We start from the raw sequence: 23,201 nt of genomic DNA, 5'->3' as shown, positions 1-23,201 counted from the left end.
CCCCAGATGCTCTCCTACCACAAACCCAGAGAGTCAGACGCACTTGCTCTCGCAACCCCTAGCGCCCACCTGGCCGATTCCGCCTGGCCCCCACCTGGGCCGCCTTCCACTTCCCTCCGCACCTTATCCAACGGCAGAGCAGCAACGCGCCTCCGGCTCGGGTTTGAAATCCTGCACCAACCAATCACAGAGAAATTTATTCCTCTACGCTGCGACGCACGCCTCAGCGCCACGGGGTTGGGGCGGGGCCAGGACTGAGCATGCGCATGCTGCCAGTACGACGCCAAAGGCAGCCATTTTTACTAAGGTCAACAGACGGCGGGGGCGTTGATTGGTTTTAGGGATTTTTTTTTTTTCCTTCGGAGCGGATTCCTGAAGCCATTCTGGAGACCGTGTTGACTAAAGGCAAGTGACACTCTGTGAGTGCAGAGTATGGTTAGCCTCTCTGTTTTCCCCAAGCAGGGAACTAGAGCTTTTGGAAATTATCAATTGAGCAGTGTCACGTCTCGCAGTTGAATTGGAAGAATTCCGGAAGAAGGTAGAACAGTCATTTGTAACCATATTTATTGAGCTATATAATGCCTTCATTCATTGATGCGGTCATCCAGGGTTTCACTTGGCACATATTTATTGAGTGAGCCTAATTCATAACAAGCGCTCTACTAGGACTTGGAAAAATAAAGATGATATGATCTCTGCTTTCCAGTAGCCAAGAATGGAAGAAACAGCTGGGGGGGGGGGGGGGAAATAAATGCAAAATAAAAGTACTATAATTCCATTTAATAAATGGTCATTTAGAACTTGGAATTGTGCTAAGCACAGAGCTTTCATATTTTTTCATGCAGACTCACAGTGTGAAATAATTTTACATTATAACCAAGTATCACAGAGATCTGCTTATCCTTACTACAATGTAATGTACTCTGAACTTTTCTATTCTCCCTTTATCCCTGCCTCTATGTTGGTTGTCTCTATGTCATTGAATTTATTATTCAGTATTGAATGGCTACCCACAACTTGAAAAACTACTGGCTAACACATACAAAAAACAGTGTGGTTTAATGGAAAGGTCACAGGTTTTATAACCAGAAAACTTGATTCCATTTGAACAAATACCTTTGGAACCCTTTTGTGCAGTAGGCATACCACAGAACCGGTTGCATTATCACTTTTTAACCCTTCGGTACTTCATGTTCTCCAACTATAAACCAAAAATAATTGTATAACCCCTGGGCGCCTGGTGGCTCAATGGGTTAAGCCACCGACTCTTGATTTTGGCTCAGGTCATGATCTCACAGGTTCAGAGGCCACCTTGGCCTCTGTGCTATTGGCACAGAGACTGCTTGGGATTCTCTCTCTCTCTGTCTCTGCCCCTCCTGTGCTCTCACACAAGTGCATGCACTCACACTCTCTCTTTTTAAAAAATGTTTCTTTTTGAGAGAGTGTGCAAGTAGGGGAGGGGCAGAAAGAAGAGGACGGAGGATCTGAAGCAGCCTCCACTATTTATGACAGCAGAAAGCCTGCTGCGGGGCTCCAACTCATGAACCAGGAAATCATGACCTGAGTGAAAAGTCAGATGCTTAACCAACTGAGTCACCCAGGTGCCCCAATAAACTTTAAAACAATATATAAGGAAATAATAGTACTATCCCTATCTCACATGTTTATTCCCAGATCAAATGAGTGTGGAACACTATCAAAGTTTAAACTTTGTAAGCTGTAATACTAGATTGTTATGAATGTTATTTTGTTTTTATTTTTTTAATGTTTATTTATTGTTGAGAGACAGAGTAACAAAGCATGAGCAGAGGAGGGGCAGAGAGAGAGGGAGACACAAAATCCAAAGCAGGCTTCAGGCTCTGAGCTGTCAGCACAGAGCCCGACGTGGGACTTGAACTCACAAACTGTGAGATCATGACCTGAGCCAAAGTCGGACCCTCAACTGACGGAGCTACCCAGGTGCCCCTGTTATGCATATTATTAAGGAAGGTATGAAGAAAGGAAATACTGGCTGTACATGTATTTTCCCACTTAATCCTCCTCACAACCCTTTAAAGTCAGGAGCACTCAATGATTGCATTAGTTTGTGCCACCTTAGATATCTATCATACGAGAAGTATGAGGGCACAATATGTGTGAAGTGCTTTAGAAGTACAGAAAAGGAAGCAGTTAATCCTACCTGGGGAGTGGGAGTGTTAGGAAAGCCTACAGAGACTTAATATCTGAGCTAGTACTTGAAACATGAATAGGAATTTACCAGATAGAAGGGGGTGGCACATTCCTAGCAATGGGAGGATCCTGTGACCTCTCAGGAATGAGTCATGTGTATATTTAATAAATACACAAGCAAACAATTTATGGAGGTTTAGGGCTGTGAAGGAACATTTCCCTCAACACGCAGGTGATGGGGGTTCAGTGGGCGTGATGCCTTCTTAGGCAGCTTTAGCCTGAGGAGGGGATGAAGCAGCTAGCAAAATATGTAGTGACCAGACTAAGAAGGGATTGGACTTTGTCCTGAAATAGACACAATGACAAGACAATGGGGCTCAGACTGACTTTGACTAGGTTTGCATTTTACATGGGTCATATGCTCAGCTGGCTTGGAGGATTGTCTGGAGAGGGAAAAATCTGAAGGCACAAAGACTCCTCCTGTATCATTAGGGAGAGAAGACATGAGCTGAATTAGGCCAGTGGCAGTAGGGATGGAAAGGAGGGACAGATGGGAAAGATATTCATGAAATGAAGTGCATTTATTAAATGATTGGACCTAATGATTGGAAAAAGAGAAGGGGGGCGTAAAATGATTCAGCTTCTCCCTCTCCCTTTCATCCCTTATCCAGTTACTGAGCGCAACTCTTAAGTATCTCTTGTGTGCGCACACTTTTCTCCTTCCTACCGTCACCGCCCGAGTCTAATTCAGTAGTCCTAGCCACCAATGAAATTGTTTACCCCTCACTTACATTCTTTACACCCTGAGTGATCTTTTAAAAATGCAACTCTAGGGGCACGTGGGTGGCTCAGTCAGTTAAGCATTTGACTCTTGGTTTCCACTCAGGTCATGATCTCACGGTTCAGGTGTTCGAGCCCTGAGTCGGGCTCTGTGCTGACAGCGCAGAGCCTGCTTGGGATTCTCTCTCTTCCTCTCTCTGGCCCTCCACCACTCGCGCTCTTTCTCAAAATAAATAAATAAACATTTTTTAAAAAACGCAACTGTCATCATGTCTCTGTCTCGTTTAAAATCATTAATGACTTCAACTTCCTCCTCAGTAAAGACCAAAATCCCTATCAAGGCTCCCCTAACCTGGCCCGGCTGGCCCCTGGAGCTGCACTTCTGGACACTTCTAGAACTTATTTGCACTTCTGCCTCCACATCCCCACTGCCTTTTCACCTGGCTAAGTTCTACTCACCCTTCAAGGGCAGCTTAAGAGTTTTGCCTGTTTCAGGGGCACCCGGGTGGCTCAGTCGGTTGAGCCTCTGACTTCGGCTCAGGTCATGATCTCATGGTTCATGGCATCGGGCTCTGTGCTGACAGCTCAGAGCCTGGAGACTACCTCGGATTCTATGTCTCCCTCTCTTTCTCTGTCTGCCTCTCCCCAGTTCATGCTTCCCCTTTCTCTCTCTCTCTCTCTCTCTCTCTCTCTCTCTCTCTCTCTCTCAAAAATAAATAAATAAACTTAAAAAGGGAGAGAGAGAGAGAGAGAGAGAGAGAGAGAGAGAGAGAGAGATTTGCCTGTTTCGGGAAGGTCTCTGAGGCCTGGAGCCATGCATTTGCTAGAAGTTCCCCTAGCACCCTGTTCCACCCCCCTTTCATACATGTCACCTCATGTGTACATCTTCCTGATTCTTCTAGTTACCAGTTATATGGCCTTTCACAGGTCATCTGTGCCTTTGCTCACTCATCTATAAATGGAAATCATAATAGTACCTATGCAGAGTTGTTTAGAGGAATAAATGAGGTATCATGTAAAGCACCTAGCATAGTCCCTGGCACACAGCAGGTGCTCAGGAAATATTCCCCATCTTCCCTACTAGACTATAAACTCCCAGAGAACAAGAGATGGTACTCCTCTAATTTACTGCTATATTCTTGATTTTGCAGCTCTAACAGGCATCTGAGTGAGCAGAAGTGAGTTCAGTGGGATGGTGGTAGCCATTAGGGTTGGAGACACTGCCCGCCTACACCTCCCACCACCCAAGGCACCACCACCATACCCCCCACCCCCGCCACCCCCGTTCCACTTAAGCCCCTTTTCCTGCTGCACCAGCCGGGTGAGAAGAAGGCACAGAAAAGGTGAGAGAGAGTGGGGGGCGGGGCAGGGAGGGAGGGTGGTTCTTAACCCACTTTCTTCCCAAACTATAGCTCTCTGGTTAGGGAGGCGCTGCACCTGTTACGGGAAAAGCGTGAAAGCTGGTGCCGGAAAGCATGGGTTTGATTCCCGGCCCTGCCACTTATTAGAGGCGAGATCTGGGCTTGGTTATTGAATCTCCTGCTTCCGGAGTCTCACTCGCCCGGGTGGTTCCGCGGTGCCAGCGAGGTAATGGCTGTAAAAGGTCCTCTGCCTCCTAACGCGCCGTCGGAGGACGCGTGAGCACCGGGACTGCCGCCCTCCCAGCCCGAGGGGGAGGGCGGTCACCTGAGCCTGCTCCCCCGCCACCCCCGCCGGCCGCGCCGCCGCCTCGCGCCAGGAGCCGCTAATGGGATTTATGCTAATGGCGAGGACTCGGGTGACCGCCGGAGCGCGCCCGCGCCCCGCCGCCCCCGCTCCCCACCTCTGCAGGGCCGGGCCGCCGGCCCAGAAGTCGCAACAGAGCTACTGTCACCGTGGGTCACCGGGCGGCCGCAGAAGCCTGGCGCGGCGGGGCGGGGAGTGGGGGGCTGGGGGGGTGGAGGGCGGAGAGCCGGCCCCTGGCTGCGGTGCGTCTAATCACACTCCGGTGTTCGTCTTCATCCTTTCGCTTCGTCCCGGTTTCTGCCTCTCGGTTCCTTGTCCTTTGATCTCCATCTCTAGAGGTCCCACTCCCTACCTCCATTCGAGAATTCTTGTCTGTCAGTTAAACTGTGATGTGAGCACTTTCGCGTTCCAGGCAGTGTTTCTAAGCACGGAGGTGGGGTCCAGTGTGGTATAAAGAGGGCGGACTCCAGAGGTTGGGATTGTGTTCTGGGGTTCAGGGAGAGCCAGCCCCACTTCTGGCTGAGGATCAGGAAAGTCTGCCTGGAAGAAGAGGCATTTGAGCTGAGCTTTGAAGGATGCATAGGATCCCAACGGGGAAGGGAGTAGGAAGTGACGTGGTCAGGAAGTGTTAAGAGAAAATGGAGAAGTTGATCCAGTGTGGCTGAAAAGCAAGGATCTTGATTGGTGAGGAGGGGTGAAACTGAAAAGAACTTTGACATCACAGTGTAAGGGACCTTGGAAACCATGCCAAATTAAGTTCAATTTGATTCTTCAGGCACTAGTGAGCCATTGAAGGTTTCTGAGCAAATGACAGGCCTTACTTCCTGTTTCTCTAAAAGAAGCAGCGAAGTATAGCGGTTAAATGGGTGAGCTCTGGGGCTATACTGGCCCTGGTTCAAAGTCTACTTCCATCACTTACAATTTATGTGATGGGCAACTGGACTTCTCTGTGCCTCTATTTCCCTATAATTAAACTGGGATGAGAATGATAGTATAAAGCGCTGTTGAAAGGATTCAATGAAACAGTCTTTGCACTCTCAGCACGTTGCCTGGCACATACTTAGTGCTCCATAAGTATCAGTTATTATTTTTTTGTGTCTCCTTGTCTTCCTCTCTGGACAACTCATCAAAACAAAACAAAAACAAATCTTCCCAAGTCCATGGTTTCCCCGCTTCATGCCCAGGAATCACCCTCTCACAATGAATCAAGTGTTGAACTAAATCAGACTATAATAGAAGCAAGGCCCCTTTGGAAACACACCGCTGCCTCTTCTAAGCATCCAGGAACCTTGCTTAGGGGAGGGATGTAGTTATTGTACTGAACTCGACTCCACCAGATTCCAGTCTCTTTAAAAACAGAGACCACGGCTCATTCAACCCCACTTTGTCCCATCTCTGACAACATGCCTGACCTTCAGTAGGTCCCTGCTCTATACCAGGGGTTCTCAAATGTTAATATGCATTAGAATCCCTTCCAAGGTTCTTGTTAAAACACATTGCTACTGGTTTGGGGACCACACTTTGAGAACCACTGCTCTAGAATAGCGATTGAATAGGAGAGGGAAGTACCTGGTTCTTTAAAAAGACCAGAAATTTATGTAAATCATAGCAATACCAATTCTACTAACGGTGAACCCTAAAAGTCAAGCCAAGAACTAGTTCTCAGTAGTCAGACTGCGAGTCAAATCTGGGCCCTCTCCCTCTTTCTTCGATTTCTGTTATCTCCAATGTTAAATGAGAATAATGGAACCTACTTCACAGGGTTGATCTGATGATTAAAAAGGAAATTACAGGGGTGCCTGGGTGACTCAGTTAAGCATCCGACTCTTGATTTCAGCTCAGGTCAATCATCTCATGGTTCATGAGTTTGAGCCCTGCATTCGGCTACACACTGACAGTGCAGAGCCTGCTTGGGATTCCCTTTCTCTCTCTGCCCCTCCCCTGCTCATTCTCTCTCTCTCTCTCTCTCTCTCTCTCTCTCTCTCTCTCCTCTCAAAATAAATAAATACACTTTTTTAAAAAAAGGAAATTATAGATGCAAAGTTCCCTTCCCCGATCACTTCGTTATTTACCCAGAACTTCCGCACACATTTCATTAGATCCTCCCAACAATCCTGGGGGGGGGGGTGATAAGAGAGGCATTATCCCCACAGAGAGGGGGATGCTCAACTACTAGTTCCCTCCCATTTCACAGATGAGAAAGCTGAGTCGTAGAGAAGTTAAATGACTCGTCTAGAGTCTGTGCAGCTTGGGTAAATAGAGGAAAGGGCTCAAAGCAGACCAGGCTGCTCCTCCCCACTTTGCCCTTCGTTTGTTCTTGTGCCACCTCCTTCCCTTGGGTCCCTCTTGCAGCTCCTCTAGGTGTGTGCTACCTGAATCTGAATGGTAAGAAGACAGGGCGGGGGCTCTCTGCACCTCTTGGAGACGGTCCTGTTCTCTCGCTTCCCCCTAACCCTCTGCCTGCAACTTCCTCCCTACGTAGGCCCCTGTAGAACTGATACTGGCACTCTGTGTGGCAAATCTCTACCCTAAATGCGAATTCCAGAGCAACCCCTCACTACGGGTTTAAACGTGGATTTAAACAGCTCTCTTCCTTTTAGCTTGTCTCGTCATCTAGGACATAAGGACTGGTTTCAATCTGTGGTCCCCAAACTGTAGAGCGATCACAGGAGATTCAGCCTCTGGCTCCATGAAGACTCTGAGGACCCTGTCTGTGTGGAACTGTGTAATTGCCGGGGGAAGGATAACTGTGTAATTGTGGGTGCCTGGCTGGCTCAGTCTGTAGAGCATGCGGTTCTTGATCTCAGAGTTGTGAGTTTGAGCTCCACATGAGGCATAGAGTTTGCTTTAAAAAAGTACAACCGTCAGCATGTCAGGATCATGGAGAAATTTTTTTGGAATGAAAAGTTGGGAAACCTCTGGTCTAAATATCCTCTGAAGGTCCTTGCAACTACTATCCTACGCAGCTGCGCTGGAGATTGGGCTTTAGACCACCAGGGGGCGCTGCAGCCCCACACGATGTGGAAACTGAGGCCCATGGGCCAGAGGACAGTTCCAAACTAGGACAGGGTGGGACCAAGGTTCCAGTCCTGGGTCTGTAGACCACACTGAGACCTGTTACACATAAGGTTCTGTAAGAGAGATGTATCTCCACAGGCAGGGGAGGTAAGGGACTCAGAGAGGACGGTATCCTGTGTCCCAGGCCACTCAGCACTGTGCAGACACCTGTGGTAGTGAGAGGTAATTACCCGTCTGGTTGGACCTTGAGCTGCAGCTCCTAGCCTCCCACATAGGATGGGCCTCACATTCCACCTCAGCTATCCTCGGGCAAGGGGAAGGGACTGAGGGAAGAAAAGGTACAGAACAAGGCCCGGATGGCCACACCTCAGGAATGCAGGGAACTGATGAAGACCTGGGGAGGTAGGGAAGCCTTTCTGAAGGTAGAGTTGGGGACAATCAGAGAAGAGCAGGCAGGTCAGTTCAGGCAGGGAGTTCTGTATCAAAAGGGAATAATTATTGCTTGACAATAGGAGGCAGCAACTCAAGGCCAGAGGGGAGGACAGGAGAGGCCAGCATTCTCCCTCCACTCTCTCACCAACCCCCCCCCCCCATCCCACCCCACTCCAACCCTGCTGAACCCTGGGCAGGGCTCTGACCCAGCTCAGCCTCTCCAATCAGGAATTTCTTCCTGGCAAGGGCCAGAGAAACTTAAAGAGGGAATTGAGCTCCCACACACAACCCTCAGAGTCTGAAACTCATACTCAAACTGTCAGGATCCAGAAGACTTTCCAACCCAACCTGAAGGTACACACAGACAGGTGGCTCACAATGATGGGACACAGAGACTCTGCACCACCCTAGGATGAGCTCTCTCTCTCTCAGGCTTGATTTTAGCAGAACAAATGGAAGACAGGGTGCCTGTGTGGCTCAGTCAGCTAAGTGTCTGTCTCTTGATTTTGGCTCAGGTCATGATCTCACGATTCGTGAGTTCGAGCCCTGTACTGGACTCCACTGTCAGCACAGAGCCTGCTTGGGATTCTCTGTCTCTCCTTCCCTCTGTGCCCCTCCCCCACTTGCATTCTCTGTCTCTCTCTAAATAAATAAACTTAAAAAAAAAATAAAAAGAACAAATGAAGAAGGACCCAGAGCCTCCAGCCCCCTTAGTCCAGAACACTGGACCCTCACCCCTTAATACCTCATTCTTGCTCTAGATGGGCCACCCCTTTCTCCTCCTTGGCCAAGCTCCACTCATCTGCTGTTCCTCTCTTATGTACCCCTGCTGGCTCTAAGCAGCAAATTCCTTCCCACAACCACTGTGCTCTACACGGCCTCTCTCCCTATTTGCCTGGGCTCGGGGTACCAGCCCTGATCCCCAAGCTGAGTGTCTCCTGAGCCTGTTCCTTCTGCCCTCCCACACCTCTGGGCCTTCCACGGTGCCTTTCTGAGGCTTGCCAAGCCTGAGTGTTCTTCTAAGCAGAGAAGACCAGAAGGAGAGGCAACCGGAAAGGGCATTCATGTTGGCAAGTCTTCTCTGGGCAGCAGAGTGGACAGAAGGACAGGCGGGGCAAGCCAGCCATTCTGGAGAGGGTGGGCACATCCTGCCTTCCCCCATCTCAACAGGACCACCTCCCAAGCTTAGAATTTTGGCTGCAACACACACACACACACACACACACACACACACACACACACACACACACGCATATACATATACACACCACGCCTATCTGCTCTGCAGAAATATGCTTCCCTGGGGCCCCTAGGGCCTGTTTCCTCATTGCCCACCAAGCCTTTCCCATCTGCTTTCACAGGGGAACCTTCAGTCATGGGTTTGACCCAGAGATCTCCCAATTTTCAAGTCTTACAGCCTTCTAGAGACAAGGCCATACCAAATCTGGGATCATTGCAGTTGCCCCATTTACAGCTCAGCCCCTGTACCTCCCTCCCACCTCAGTGCATCCCTCCCACCTCTGTGAAGCCTTTGAGGCTGGGAGGGAGGTCAGAACGGAGCCCATCTTGGCAAAATGAGAGAAGATTAGAGCAATACATTTGCTGTCAATGGCAATAAGGCTGCCTGAACAGGGGAAGAGGAATATTTGATTTCGGGCTCTCCAGGGGTCTCGGCGAAGGAACACTGGCAGAATGCAGCCTCAGGCCTGATGGAGTGGGGAGGGCTGATCCCAGCCCCAGCCAACTAGGGACCCTGGAGTCCCAGCCCTCCCATCTCCTTATCGACCCCATCCTCCGCAGTCACCCGCAGGGTTACAGCTCCACCCCCAACCCTCCCATCATTTCTCCCTTCCCACTGCCAAACTTGTGTTTCCCCACAGCAGTTTTTCTACCCAGCACAGGGTGATGGAGCAGAAAGAACACTGCTCTAGGGGCTGGAGAGGAGGCCTGGGTTTTAACCCCCCTGCTGCATCTAAGCCAGGGACTTCATGCAAGTCACTGAGTGTCTCTGAGCCTGGGGCGGTGTGGGTTGGGGGACAACGTGCCATTTGGCATCCTGAGGTCAGCTCGGCCACTCACCACTTCAGTGGCCTTGGGTATCATCGCTTCACCTCTCTGAGCTCCCATCCCCATCCATAAAGCGGGGATGAAGCAAATAATAAGGCCTATCTATGTCCTAGGGTTGTGGCTGGTGTCAACAAAGCCTCGGATAAGAAAGCTGTAAACAATTTTGACATAGCATTGTCTTGTTTCATGGGGATTTGCCATAGGTTCCCTGGCTGAAGGATGGACCCAACCTTCATCCAGAAGCTCCAGAGGGTTCTTTCCAGCCCTAGGATCTTGGCTCTGAGTCCCACTCCCCCAGTTAGTAGAGGGAGTAGTTTCTCTGGAAAAGGCAGATGAGGGTTTTTTGTTTTTGTTTTTGTTTTTGTTTTTGTTTTTGTTTTGTCAAACAGACCTGAACTGAGGAGTCAACTCTCCTGGACCAATTCTGAAAGACATTCTGAAGAGACAGGTGTTTTAGAAGCAACTGGTCAATAGTGTCTCTTTCCAACCTCCTACCCTCATGTGTACAGGGAGTGCTGCCCCCTGGAGTTGTGCAATGGATGCAAATGAGGCAACCTCTGCCCCGACCCTAGGTGAATAGTCAAGGTATTCCCTTGACTGACCCTTGACCCTAGGCAGCAGAGGGTGCAGAGAGCCTACAGGATGGAATTCACATCCACTTCCAGGCTGCCTGGAAATACCTGCAGTGTTTTTCATATGCTTTCTGGTCTCTACAACAGCCCAAGAAGGAGGTATAACCAACATGAGGTTGGATAACTTGCCCTTGTCGTTTGCTGCAAGGAACTATGACTCAAGTTGGACCACAGCACTCGGTGCTGCCTCCTGTTGGAGCAGAAGGTTCGAGGCTTCCATCCCAGGCCTGGGTCCCTTGGCTGAGAAGGGAACCTGGGTGATTCTTTAAGTGGATTATACTACTCAACCGAGGAGCACAGAGAGTGCTTTGGAGAGTGTAGAGCCCTGCACAAATGCATTATACTTTCATGTGCTTCTCTTCTGGTTCCCACTTCATTTGCCACTACCCCGCCCCCCTGCCTGGTCCTCCCCTCTGGCCAGATCTCCTCACTTTATTTTCCATCTGCTACATCAGGCTCATTCATATCTTCCCCTCCCCACTCTGCCTATCCAGATCTCACCCATCCTTTGAGGCCTCCATGAAGTCTTGCTACCGTGCAAAGTGGCAATAAGGACAGACTTTCTTGACTTACTATTCACCTTTCATGAATGTGTCCTGGTCCCACAAGAGAGTCCCTAAATGATGCTCTGAGGGCCTTAGACTGTGTCTCCTATCTCTTTGTAACCTTGGGGCTTGCATGGAATCTGGTACATACTGGGTGTCAGGAAAGCATTTATAGCGGGAGGTGATGATTGTGGTGGTGGCGCTCACGATAGAATCCACATTTGGGGTGGGGGGGGGATGGTGGCAATAGCTCTGATAGCTGTAGTGGTAGGTATGGCGGTGAGTTTGAGAGCGTGCTGGTGTTGGTAGCGACGGTGGCGATGTTGATGATGTGAGTTTGAAGATGGCGGTAGCGATGGGGATAATGATGGTGATGGTGGTGATAAGAGGTGGTGGTGATAGTGGCCGTGTAAATTACCTGTGGCTGCACGACAGATTACTCCCAACACGTAACGCTTCAAAACAAGACACATTTGTTCTCTCAAAGTTTCCACAGGTCAGGAATCTGGGCGTGGTCTAACCGGGTGCCTCTGGCTTGTTTTCTCATAAGACAGCAACCAAGGTGTCGGCAGGGGCTACAGTCTCGTCTGCAGTCTCTACTGGAGGCAGATTTGCTTCCGAACTCACACATGTGATCGTTGACAAGATTCAGTTCCTCTTGGGCTCTTGGACCTTGCTGGGTGTTGGCCTGAGGACTCCCTCGGTCCTTTGTCACATGGGCCTCTCCGGAGAGTAGCTGGCAACATGGCAGCTTGCTTTCCCTGATGCAAGTGAGAGAATACAGGACAGAAGCTACAGTCTCTTTGTCGCCTAATCTAGAAGTAACATCCCATCACCTCTACTAAATTCTCTTCACTAGAAGCGAGGCATTAAATACAGCCCATAATTTAAAATGTTTTTATTTGGGGGCGCCTGGGTGGCTCAGTCGGTTGAGCATCCGACTTCAGCTCAGGTCACGATCTCACGGTCCGTGAGTTCAAGCCCCGGGTCGGGCTCTGGGCTGACGGCTCAGAGCCTGGAGCCTGCTTCCGATTCTGGGTCTCCCTCTCTCTCTGCCCCTCCCCCGTTCATGCTCTGTCTCCCTCTGTCTCAAAAATAAAAATAAACGTTAAAAAAATTAAAAAAATAAAATAAAATGTTTTTATTTGAGTATAGTTGATACACAGTGTTACATTAGTTTCAGGTATACAACAGTGATTCAACTTCTCTATGTGTCATGCTGTGCTCACCACAAGTGTAGCTGCCATCTGTCACCATGCACTGCTAATACAATATCGTTAACTATATTCCCTATGCTGTGCCTTTTATTTCCGTGATTTAGTCATCCCATAACTGGGAGCCTGTATCTCCCAGTCCCCTTCACCTGTTTTGTCCATCCCCCTCCCCCCTCCTTTCTGGCAACCATCAGTTTGTTCTCTGTATTTATAGGTCTGATTCTGCATTTGTTTTGTTTATGCATTTGTTGTTTTAGATTCCATATATGAGTGCAATCATATGGTATTTGTCTTTCTTAGTCTGATTTATTTCACATAGCATAATACTCTCTATGTCATCCATGTTGTCGCAAATGGCATATCGCATCCTTTTTTAAGGCTGCATAATATTCATTATATATACATATATATACACACATATATATATACACACACACATATACACACACATATATATACATATATATATACACGCACACATATATATACACATATATATATATACACACACATATATATACACATATATACACACACACACACATATATATATATAAATGCATATCTCACATCTTTATCCGTTTGTCTTTTGATGGCCACTTAGGTTGCTGCTTCCATATGTTGGCTATTATAAATGATGATGCAGCGAACATGGGGTGAATATACCTTTTCAAATGAATGCTTTTGTTTTCTTTGGGTAAATAACCCATAGTGCGATCACCGGATCATGAGGCAGTTCTATTTTTAACTTTTGGAGGAACCTCCATATTCTTTTCCACAGTGGCTGCACCATCTTGCATTCCCACCACCAGTGCTCGAGGGTTCCTTTCCCCCCACATCCTCACCAACACAAATACAGCCCGTACTTGACAGGATAGGATGATACAAGGGCATGAATGCTGGGAGGCAGTGGCCACTGGGAGTCACCTTAGAGGCTGCCTATTACAATGGCTATGGCGGTGATGAGATGGTAGAGGAGGAAAGATGGAGAAGTACAATCGTATCAGGGATGGTAGGGTATCAGAGAGTGGAAGTATTGGTGTCCGTAATAGAGTTGGAAAATGGTTCCCCCAAACTAGATCTTGGCAGAGGGGTACAGCTGACTGGAGCCAGATATACAACACCCACTCTCCTCCACCACACTCCAGCCTCATCCCAGGTCCAGGCCCATATCCATTCCCCTAGAGTACTCCCTCCCCATTGCTTTCTTTGCCAATCATCCCCACCCTAGGCTGATGTTCTCCTTTAGGCAATTAATGAGCTAACTAATGGCCAAATGGAGAGCAATTACCACCAGCAATCAAAGGAAAGAGGAAGAGAGTGGTCAGAGGCCCAAGGGAGACAAAGAGGTGCTGCCCGTTTGGGGGCTGGGCTGTGGTTCTTGCGAGGTGGATAAAGCCATCCACCCGATCCTATACTGAGTCCTCATGTCCTTGGTCTCCAGCTCCACATTCCCATAGGACGACGGAGCCCACCACCGCCATCCCTTTATCTTTCCTCTCTCAATTCTTCACAAAGGCTTTAGGCTAGAGCTTCGCTAAGCCCAGAGCAGCCCATCCTCTCCAGTCCCCCTGCCTCTACCTCCTGCCTCTAATCTCTTCCTACTTCTGACTACCTGCCTTTTCTTAAAATCCCCCCAATATTTCCCCTGTCCTTTGATAAGCACAGAAGGGGCTCATCTTTTCTGATGTCTCATACCTTCCAGGCCATCACTAAGCCCCCTCATCCTACCCCAATGCCAAGGCATTTAGGTCTGGTAAGCCAAAATAAAGCCTATTATCCGGAAACGTCTCTTTAAGCAGCCAGGTGATATTGGGTGCCGTGGAGCCAAGTCCTCTTGCAGTAGAACCATCAGGTTGAGTGACAGGGGTAAAATAGATTGGGAGTGAGGAGACCAGGATTCTAATCCCAGATTTGTCACTCACTAATCATGCCACTTCTATTCAATGTTCTCATCTGTTTAATGGTGGTAGTTGGAGGTGGAGGGTGGATCAGATGGCCTCTAAAGACCCTGCCAGTTCTGAAGTTCTCGGATGCTAATTCCCATGAGAAGGGTGGAAGTTGAGTGGAGGATGATAGCCAGGCTAGAAGGCCAAGGACTACGTGGCTGACAGAATAGTGTCTGCTTGCAAAGGACAGTGAAACCTGGTCATAGTAGGGGGTCTTCACTCCGTGCACTGTAGGGCCCAAGGCCACCCCAACCTTCCTTTCCTGTATCTGCCCAGGCTCCCCCCCCCCCCCCGCCATGCATGACCTTAGAATTGCCAGCTTCCCTCTCTGGCCCTTCATCAGCATGTCCAGACAGTCCCCATCTGCCACTTCTGTCTCTAAGATATCACTCACTTCTTTTGTTTCCTTTCTCCTCCCCCGACCCCCCGGCTACACGCCCATACTGTCCCCACCCTAATTCAGCCTTTGCCCCTTCTCTCCTGGACCTCTGGAAAAAACACACCTGACTGTCCTCATGCCTCCCACCTCCTTGGTCTGCATGACACCTGTCTCTCCTGGGTCTTCTCTTTGACCAATCCTTCTTGGTTCTCTTTCTCTTTCTGCCTCCTTTCCTCCCGTCCTCCTGTCCTCCCATCCTGCTGTTCACCCCTTAAATTTAGGTGAACTCCCTAAGGCTTTGTCCTTGGCCATCTCACAATGGTAACATGATAACAAAAGCAAAAACAACTAGGATTTAATGGTTCTTACATGCCACAAAGGGCCTCCACATGTATTTTTATTTGATTCCATGAGGTAAACTATTCTCTCCCACTCAACGGAAGTCAATTTTGCCTTCATGGAGTCTCTGAAAACTGTCCTTTCCTTTTGATTTCCACTGCCACTGCTTTAAATCAAGCCTTTAATGCCTTGTCTTAGACCCTTGCTTCAGCGCCCTAGCTGACAATAGTGTAGGTCTTAGCGGCCGATGAGAAGGGAAGGATGTAGTTCCAGTTAACCAACTGACCAAGGGCTTTAGACTTAGCTGCACCAGACCAGGCCCCACTCAGAACACAGTAGGCTGTACTATAAAGATAAGGCACTCAGAAGTAGAATCATTCGGGGGAAAAGATTAGGGTCACAAGCAAAAATTCAGAAATCTGTGATTGGTCTGAGCATAAAGAGGACAGTTCCTGATGAAATAGGTGAAAAGCTGCATAATGAAGTCCAGGAGAATCTCTCTGGAAACTCCACCGTGCCAGGACCTTTGTGACTGGTCCCAGATCAACTCCAGGCAACCCAGTCGGCACCCTCAGCCTGCTGGAGCGGGTAAACCTTGACTCTTTAGTTTAAGTCAGGAAAATCCTACCTCAGGAAGAAAAAAGAGTAAGAATAAAGAAAATAATATTAGAAATACTGAACAAAGAAATTTAAATTCATGATATTGGTTTCATAGTGGGCTTTGGGGGGGGGGCAATCGTTGTAATATTGTTTGTTTTGTCTGCTTTTAGAGATGTTGAAAGTTTTTAAGAAAATCTGCTTTATGAAGAGTCTAATTGACTTCATTTGCAGTCAAGGTTTAAATATATGGGGACATACGATTTGCCAAATTCATAAGTTTTTGAATTATTGGTTGTATAAGTAGTATGAAAATATTTAGGGGAGGGGTACCTGGGTGGCTCAGTCAGTTAAGTGTCCTATTCCAGCTCAGGTCATGATCTCACCGTTCAGTTCATGAGTTCAAGCCCTGCATTAGTCTCTCTGCTGTCAGCACAGAGCCCGCTTCAGATCCTCTGTCCCCCCTCTCTCGCTGCCCCTCCCCCCATCTCAAAAGTAAACATTTTTTAAAAAGAATATTTAGGGGAATGTTAATAATTGGATAAAGACTAATAAACTGGACATCAAAGTAGAAAAAATACGGAGTATTCCCCTCTATGCCCCAAAGTGCCTGAGACATTAAAGAATTTGTCATCCTAAACTTCCCATCTGTGATTCCTACGGTCTTCAATTAATTCCCATCCTCCTGCCAAGACTTCCGTGTCCCCATTTTCTCGTCTATGAAATGGGATAATATTACCTACTCAGAGGGTAGCTGTGGGGATTGAGAGAATTCCTTCCAGAACACTTAGAACAATACCCACCACACAATGACTCAATAATGTTGCCTATATTTACCCTCCCCCAATACCACTTGATTATGCCACCTCCTTCTCAAAACCCTTCGATTGTTTCCCAGTGACCCCAAACAAATGGAAGCTCCTCCACACGTCAAGAACCTTCCTGTCCTTGGGGCGCCTGGGTGGCGCAGTCGGTTAAGCGTCCGACTTCAGCCAGGTCACGATCTCGCGGTCCTTGAGTTCGAGCCCGCGTCAGGCTCTGGGCTGATGGCTCAGAGCCTGGAGCCTGTTTCCGATTCTGTGTCTCCCTCTCTCTCTGCCCCTCCCCCGTTCATGCTCTGTCTCTCTCTGTCCCAAAAATAAATAAACGTTGGAAAAAAAAAAAAAAGAACCTTCCTGTCCTCACCTCTGCCTGCTTCCCAGCCTTGGCCCTCACTACTCCCGCTCAGCCACCAGACAAAGTTACCACCTCTTTGCTTTGCTCTCGTCCTCATCATCATTTCTTCCATTTCTTCCTCCTCCTAAAATGTCTTGCCTCCTTCCTGTGCCATGATGGCTATTCAAACTCCTACCCACCCTTCAAAACCGATCTCAAATGCTACATCCTCCAGGACACTTTCCTGGTTATCTTCAACTCTCTCCCTCCTTGGGGCACTATATTAGTAGTTCTCTCCTGGCAAGCATCACATTCTATCATGCATCACAGTCAATTACTTATGTGTCTGGTCACCCCAGTTAGGCCATACGTTCCTTGAAGATAAGACTCACTTCTAATTGATCTCGGGGAACACATGGCAGCCTTGCCCAGGTCCTGGTGTGTAGTAGGTGCTCAGTTCACAGATGTTAGATTCTTCTAGCTCCGGGTCGTTGTGTCATCTAAGCAGAGGCCGCAGGGACCTCCAGACTCCCCAGGCCAGGGTCCCCACCCTCGCTGGCCTACACAGACCATAGAGCACAGGAATCCGAAGGAGCCAACGGTCTGTATGTACCAGGGCCCACAGGGCAGATGGAAAAATGGCATAGCCAGATTCCAGGAGCATGTGCTCAGCTTATCATCACTCTCCCAGAAATTCAACCCCTCAGTCGAGATTTTTTTCGGACTCTTCTGTGCTAGGCCCTGTGTGAGGCATGGCAGATGCTGGTGCCACTTCCCTAAAAGAGGTTGTGCCCATGTGCCCAGAACTCCTGTGTGTACACATATATGTGCCCACATGTGCGTCCCGCATGCCCGAGTCTCTTCTCCTGACAAGCCGAGCAGTCTGTAAGCCCAGGCTGAGAGGGCTGCCTTTTACCCTGTTTCCAAACAACTCCCTTTTCTGCGCCAGCGCCCTGCTTCTCCCTTCTGTTTGCCCCTCGCCTCCTCCTCCCTCTGTTGGGGCTGCCGCTGATGATGAAATTTGGCTTGCAACACCCTCTTCCTCCCCTTCCTACAGGCCTGGGAGAGGATTAAGCCACTGGAGTCTGAAATCGGAAAGATCCCAGCTTCTGCTCCCCAGCACCTCCCCACGCCCCCTCCCCCTCCCCGCCCATGCAAAACCAGAAAATTAATCTCCCCTTCTGCCTGTGATATGGCGGGCTGCATTACAAGCTGGGCGTCGAGATAAAGCGGGGAGCCGCGGGACAGCGGCCCAGCGCAGGGGCCCCGGGTGGGGCCGGCCTGGGAGATAAGGGCCTCCCAGCCCCATGAATTATTCACCGGCACTGCCTCCTCCGGCTCAAAGGCTGCCCTGGGCGCTGAGATTGCACCTTCCAGAAAGGCCTGGGTAATGTGGGAGGAGGGTCCATGGAGAAGGCAAGGGCTGTAGAAGGGTCCTCCTGGGTGGGGGGGGGGGGGGGGCAGGGAGAGGGGAGGACTGTGCTTAGGTGGGAGACAGCTCAGAGACACAAGTGCCCTGCAGGGCCGGCTGATGCAGAGGGTGGAAGATGTCCCCAAGCCCAAGGAACCCTCAGACCCAGCTATGGCCCCCAGGGATGCTCTTCATTTATGCAACACACTAAACACAATTGAGCAGCTGTAAGTGCCAGGCCAGGTCCAAGTCTGGCATCCTAGAGCTGGAGATGCAGTCCCTGCCCTCAAGGTGCCCAGGATCCAACGCACCTACTGAGTTTGGGTGGAACACAGTTGTTCCCCCCTCATCTGCCTTGTCTACAACACTTCCCCCCTTCCCTCCTGTGGAGCTCTAGACAGCTGCTACCCACTCTGCTGAAGCACTTCACCTTGAGGAGGACCGGAGGACAGACCTGCTTTTAGGGCCACCAGAGTTCACAAAACAGAGACCAAGGCAGCTGGTGCAGCAGGGAATCATAGCTAGGGTAAGGGATTAACCAGGCACGTTTCCTGAAAGAGGAAAAGACCCAGGCACTCTGTGGGTCTTTTGTTTCTCCTTTGTTCACTCTTCAAAGACCCAGAATTTTAAAGCAGGAAGGGACCTTAGTAGTAGTCTCTTCCCTATCTTGCTGTCTCTATTACTGCATTCTCCTCACCCTTTCTCTGTCTCAATCTCTCCTCCCACCTCCCCCTCCCTCCTCCACATCTGCCCTTTTAATCTCTGCCTTGGCCCCAATTTCTCCCCTTTCTGTGGCACCATGCCTTTCTCTGTCTCTCAGTCTCTGCTTTCTCCTTAATCATTTCTTTCTTCTGAAGCCATGACTCCCCGAATGACAGGATGACACAGAAATTGGGGTATATGATGGAAGAAAGGTGGCCATCTTCTGGCCCCCTTCCCTGGGGGAGGAAAGGAGGAAAAAAGAAGGGCTCAGCATGGTCCTGGATATGCAGATAAACTGCCAAGACCCTGAGAACGCAGGAGCAGTAGCAGTTTGGGGAGAGAGCCTCAAGAGAAACACTGGCACAGGAAAGAGACTGAGATGCCCTGAGAGCCAGGGGTTAGAGGTTCTGGGGAAGTGAGGACCAGAGGAGACCCCTTCAAATTACAGCCCGGCCTTCAACCCACTGACTCCTGGAGCCCCACGCTCGAATGAGTGAATAAGGCACATTGTCTTCAAGTTGGAGAGGGAGAAGGGATGGAAGGTGAAGAGGGGCTGGAATGAGAGGAAAACATGAGAAGGGTGAGCCCCGAAGGATGGAGGAGGCAGTGACTTGGGTGGGGAAGGGAGGACAAGCTAAATGGGGGAGGAGAGAGATCAGAGACAGACCAGAGAAGAAGAGAGGACAGCACAGGGTTGAGGGGAAAGGGCGAGGGTAGCAGAGAAATGAGCGAGGGGTTAAGAGGAGCATTCGGCCCAGAAAAGAGAAAGCAAGTGGGGGGCAAGTTGAGGGTCTCAGGGGTAATGTGGAGCCCAGTGTTGGGGGGGGGGGAGGGTGTGTTGATGGGTCCCATCAGCCTCAGGTCCACAGCCCCTTCCCACCCGCCTGCTAATTAACTCCTTAATTGTCTCTGCATTTGCTGAGCTGGCAGATGAAGTGGATGCAGACAGATTGGGGCTTGTGTGATTTCACGCATGGGGGAGCAGAGAAGAGCTGCCTGGGAGTCCCAGGGGGCCTTGCCCCCCTTTTGCCCTCCCCCCTCACACCCCTGTCTCTGAGAGGCTGGAGGGTGCTTCTGTACCTAGAGCAGATGGGGCCATCTGCAAAGGAAGTGTCCGTAGGGAATATGCCCCCATCAGCCTCTCAGGGATGAAAATAATACTTGCTACTATTGGTGGAACACCTACTGTTTACTAGGCACACATTGTTTCATCACTGTGGGCATTAGCCAGATTTTATGGCTTGTGGCAGCAGTGAGGCTCAGACAGGTTAAGTAACTTGTCCATAATCACACAGCACTGGTGTGACAGAGGTGGAATTTCAATCCTGGTCAGCACAATGCCAAAGCTCTGTGTGGGTCCTGGCCAGATGTTTCATGCCAGTGGGGGGAAGAATATTTCCAGGCCTATTTCTCTCTCAGCCCCAGGGGAGAAAAGGCACTGAGGTCTTGGGACTACAGGGCCAGAGAGGAGGGAAGTGTGGACAAGTGTCAGGGAGGAGGCGGAAGGAGCTAGGGTCTGTCACATCCTGCATAAGAAGTAGGTGGGTCCAGAGAAGCAGAAAGGAGCAGTGGGACACTAATCACAGTCCTTGGATCCCTCAGGTGTCATCTTGCCAAAGCCAACTTCGCCTTTTCCTCATCCCTGCAACACAAACCCCTGTCAGCAGGACTTGCCCCTCTGCCACTCTAAGCTGGCAGCCCTGGGCCATCCCTCAATTTCACTCTTGGCCTTTGCACTAGAGTCGCTTGTCAACACATTCATCTCTCCTTTGACACTGGGAGATTTTGAAGGCAGTGACTATGCCAGTCCTCACCATGTCCAATCCTGGGATTTGACACAGTGTAGGGTTGCTGACATGTATAGGGTAAGGATGGGGGTGGGGGGTGGGGGTGGGGATCTGTATGGGGATCTATCTCACCTCAAATGAAGACAAAACAATAACAGGGTACTTAGGTTATGCATAAGAACTTCTAAGCCTGGGCATACTGAAGGAGGAACCATACTGAAGCTTTGATTCAGACCTGTGGATTCTCCAGATCAAGGTTTCTCAAGACTGGCTGCTATATATTAGAGGTGCTGAAAAGTTGAGAAATCTGGACCCCACCCTCAGAGATTCTGATTTAATTGGACTAAGGTGGGGCCACAGCATCACTTTAAAAAGCTCCCCATGTGATTCAAATGTGCAGCCGGGGTTGAGAACCACTCTCAGATTCTGCCCTGATTTGGCTGCACTGGTGCTTTTACGGCAGGATCCAAACCCTAATGCTAATAATAATAATTACTTATTGAGGATTTAGTAGGTACAAGCTAATGTGCTAAGCACTTTCCGTGCATTAGCTTATGTAATCCTCAGAAACTCCTGTGAACTAAATATGACCCCATTTTACAGATGTGGAAACTGAGCTCAGAGAGGTCAAGATACCAGCCCATTCTAATGAATGGCAGGGCCAGTTCTGAAAGCTGAGATTGCCTGATTCACAACTTTTATCTTCCCTCAGACTCCTGAGGCTGTTCGTTGGCCTCGATTAGTCCTTGCCAGCCTCCACCTCACCTCATCACCTTCCTTCCACCCCCGCTGCTCCCTCAATAACATCCCAGGTGACTGAAGCAATTTGCACCCATTTGAGGAAGCTCCATGTGTCACTCAGCCTGCGAGGGTGGGGAGTTAGGGGAATTACAGATGCTCCAAGATGGTCCTCCCCTCCCCTGAAGACACTTGGAATTCAAGAATCCTGCCCCATGCTTCCTCCGGTCCCTGTTTGAAGCCAAACTCCACTCCCAAATGCCCCCTTGGGTTGATTTTAAGTATCTGGAATAGTGCTGCCACCCAGTGGCTGCCCAGGGATATGGCAGCCCTCCAGCACTGGTGCTGCTGGACAGCTCCCCAACTCAAGACGGGAACCCAGGATCCTCCCTTCCCTTTGGCAGCACCATGCCCAGGCCCTTAGTAAATGGATCCCACTCTCCCTCCTGGGGTCCTAAGCCCACACTGCCTCTAGGGATCTCCAACTCCCTTCTCTGGTTTTTCTTGTACCCCCCTGCCCCCCAATACTTCACAACTTCTCATGCAACTTCTTTCCATTGTGCCAGTTCTTCTTATTACAGGTTCTTTCTTCTCACGTAAAGCCCTGGGAACACACCTCTCACCTTCCTTCTCCAGAGCTGTGCCAGCCTGCAAGTGGAGTGAAGGAGTTGCTAGAGATAGAATCCTGGTCCCCCACACCCCCCTCCTCATCATCTGACACCATCAGACCTCAACAGTCTCTGTGCTAAGAGCCCCTAATGAGCATCAGCAAATTAACAACTTCCCTTTGATTGCTCCTTCTCTGTTAATTGGATAGGGAGGGCCCCCCAAGGCCTCTCAGAGAGGAGGAGGAGGGAGGGAGAGAAGGAGAGAAGTGAGAGCTACAGGAGCAGCCCCCAGGCTTGAGCTTAGTGCCCCAGAATTCTGCTCCTTTCCTGAGTACAGCTCCTCCTTCCATCTCTTCCTCATCCTGTCCTCCCCCACCCTCCTAACCCTCCACCTTCCCACCCCACCCCCTTCCCTTTCCCTTTCTTGACTTCTGTCCAAAACCTTGACCTCTGGCTATTTCTTCTTTCTCTCTGCTCCTTCAGAGGTTTAGCAGTGAGGGGCTGCCAATATGCCACCCTCCAAAGGCAAGCCCAAGGCTCCAAGGATGGAATTTGGGTGGCCAAGGCTGTATGTTTGTTTATATATGTACATGTGTGCCCATGTCACATGTAGGTGGGAGCAGGGATAAGAACAGGTGAATAAGTGTCAGCTCCTGGGTGCTTGCCCTGTAGGCCAGGCCTCTGGGATGCGTGGGTGTCTGTGGGGGTGTGTGTGGCTGTGAGTGGCCGTGGTGTGACTCTGGTCTTATGTGTGTCTGTGTCTCCACACGAGCAAGTGCTTGAATCAGTCAAGTGTGACTCTGGAGCTTGCGTGTGTGTGTGTGTGTGTGTGTGTGTGTGCGCGCGCGCGCGCGCGCGCGCCCGCGTGTGCCACCAGAGGAAGCAGCAGCAAGAGGCAGGAGCATCGATCCGAAGGAGACAGCGCGGGGAGGGGGACGCTGGGGGCAGACACCC

At 49.8% G+C, this 23,201-nt stretch overlaps 1 protein-coding gene across 4 annotated transcripts in view; it reads right to left on the bottom strand.

Annotated features, from left to right (window-relative positions):
• RACGAP1 (Rac GTPase activating protein 1) overlaps positions 1-183 on the bottom strand; it is a 29,182-nt gene extending 28,999 nt beyond the window's left edge. Inside the window, exon 1 of one of the 4 annotated variants that reach the window (XM_040488191.1) lies at positions 70-183. The gene's annotated coding sequence lies outside the window, so the exon portion shown is untranslated. Of the gene's footprint in view, positions 1-43 lie in introns of all 4 variants that reach the window. The other 3 variants (XM_040488193.1, XM_040488190.1, XM_040488192.1) reach the window with 3 other exon arrangements.
• Positions 184-23,201: the final 23,018 nt, after the last annotated feature.

Source organism: Herpailurus yagouaroundi, unplaced genomic scaffold (genome assembly GCF_014898765.1).
Source record: "Herpailurus yagouaroundi ecotype Mexico unplaced genomic scaffold, PumYag 166, whole genome shotgun sequence".
NCBI lineage: Eukaryota > Metazoa > Chordata > Mammalia > Carnivora > Felidae > Herpailurus > Herpailurus yagouaroundi.
The sequence above is the reverse complement of the archived record's forward strand: the minus strand, read 5'-3'. Positions and strand labels throughout refer to the sequence as shown.